Genomic DNA, 2,500 nt, shown 5'->3' with positions numbered 1-2,500 from the left:
AGGAGGTGAAGGGGGCGCTGCTTAGCTGGTACGATTCCATCGCTCTCGGAATCCTCCCCGAAGATTTTCCGGCTCAAATCCGACCGCTACGCAGGGAAGAACAGCGCACCGGCAACAGCTCCATCAAGTACCCGACCGCCTCGCAGCCACCTCTATCTACGCCCACAGAAGTGATCAGCTGGCCTCATTCCTACGACCCAACGCCACAGCAGCGTGCGGGGCACGCTGCTGCCCTCTCACGTGCTCCAGTACAGGACCCAGTGGAGGAAGAGGATGCTGCTACTTCTGGTGACCTCGACCCTCTCCACTCAGCGGTCATCTCAGCGTTATCTGCCACCAATGAGGACGGCGTCCGCTTAGCACCACTCCAGGATCAGACTGTGGAAATGGTACGTGCCGCAGCAGCAAGAGACGGGGAGTACTGCTTGCTCAAGAACGTCATCATCGAGGGCTTCCCTGATCATTGCCACGACCTCGATCACCGCTTGCGTACGTACTGGCCGGTGCGCAGTCTGCTGGCCGTAGACGACGACCTGGTGGTTTACGGGCCGAGGCTTCTTATTCCTCACAGCCTCCGCCGAGAAACACTAGAGCGACTCCATGACAGTCATCAGGGGATGGAGCGCACCAAGCGACGGGCCCGACAAACGGTGTACTGGCCTGGTATGGACAGAGACGTTGAGAACGTCGTTTCTGGATGCTCACTATGCCGTCCACTCCTACCAAGCCAAGCCAACGAACCTCTCTGGCAGGACACGGACACACCCAGCAGGGTGTTTGAGTCAGTTTTCTGCAGACTACTTCCACGCAGCAGGCCGTACATACCTCGTGTATGTAGATCGCTTGTCTGGGTGGCCTCACGTGTCTGCATGCTCACGTCCAGCATCGGCTGATCAGCTCGTTCGTGTCCTTCGGGGTGTGTTCGCCGACACGGGCGTGCCTGTTCTCCTGAGGACTGACGGTGGACCGCAGTTCACTTCTTCATCGGTACGGCGCTTCCTGGCTCGATGGGGGGTGGAGCATCGTGTATCTTCACCTCATTATCCACGCTCCAATGGTCACGCCGAGGCAGCGGTCAAGTCCGTGAAGAAGCTGATCCTCACGACCACACAGCAGGGACACCTGGACGAGGATGCGTTCGCTCGCGGGTTGCTGGAACTGCGCAACACTCCGAGGGCGGAAGGGCGATCACCAGCACAAGTCCTCTTCGGTCATCCTATGAGGTCCTGTGTCCCGGCTCATCATCGCTCATACGCTCAGCAGTGGCAGCGCGCTGCTGATGAGTGCGACGCCAAGGCAGAGCGACTGAGGAAGAAAGCGAAACTTCGCCACGACGCGTCCGCCCGTACTCTTCCTCTCCTGCACCTCGGTGGCCACGTCGACGTTCAAGATCACACGACAGGCCTCTGGGATCGCCTGGGTGTCATCGTGGCTGTTGGGCGAAGGAGAGACTACCTCATCAAGATGGGCAGCGGTCGCGTGATGTGGCGTAATAGAAGACACCTACGCCCACACAGACCTCTTGCTCCCCTTCCTGTCGAGCAGCACACCGCTCATGGCGGTGCAGCGCTTCAGCATCAGGGTCACGAGGAACACCACCATCCCGGCAGCCCGGAGCATCAGGGTAACGGGGGTACACCGTGGCCGAGAGCAACCAGAGCGTCGAAGCAGCCGACAGCGTAGGGAGCCGAGACGACTGCAGGTGCGGTGGCACCGTAGCACCTACGATTAGTCGTACGTGTTCATTGTACGCTGTGTTTGTTTTGTGTATATGTACCGTGTTTTCTGTACTTCAATCATTGTAACTTTTGTTTCATGTGTTACGGTAGCCATAACAAAGATAAGGAATCTTCCTTATGTCTCGGGGGAGGTGTGTGGTTGTTAGCTAGTTGTGTGAACGAGTGAATGAGCGAGACTTGTGTGAGGCATGAATACGTGTATGAGTGAACGAGCTAGGCTTCAGTCATACGTGTTAAGTGGAAGTGCGCGGCCTGGCGCCGGGAGATCACCTACCTCCAGCCTTCTGTTCACACCTTCTGTGAATAAACACCTGCACTGTTACCTGCGTTTCCTGTGCCCCTGCTGGTCAAGAGTCGAACACTTTCTTCTCTGTTTCTTCCTTCCTCCTCTCCCTCCTTACCTCTCCCACACATAGATAATCTCTCCCTCTCTTCCTCCCTTCTCTCCCTCCTTACCTCTTCTATAAATGGATATTCTATCCCTATCTACCTTTCTCTTTTCCTCCTCTTCCTCCTTACCTTTCCTCCTACAGATAAATATATTCTCTTCCTATCTCTCTTTCTCCTATCAAATTGTATATAATTGCTTGTATAATTGTGTACTCCTTAGAGACGTCGTTCCTTTCTTCGTGTTTTCTTTATATTTAAGCTTTATCATCCTTCTGTGCTTATCCCTTTATTCCTTTCTCGTTTCGTCCATGTTTACTTTCTTTTGTCATTCCTATCTTTATTATTTTTCCTCTTCTCTTGCTATTTTTAAT

The sequence above is a fragment of the Scylla paramamosain genome, chromosome 31, assembly GCF_035594125.1.
Source record: "Scylla paramamosain isolate STU-SP2022 chromosome 31, ASM3559412v1, whole genome shotgun sequence".
NCBI lineage: Eukaryota > Metazoa > Arthropoda > Malacostraca > Decapoda > Portunidae > Scylla > Scylla paramamosain.
The sequence above is the reverse complement of the archived record's forward strand: the minus strand, read 5'-3'. Positions refer to the sequence as shown.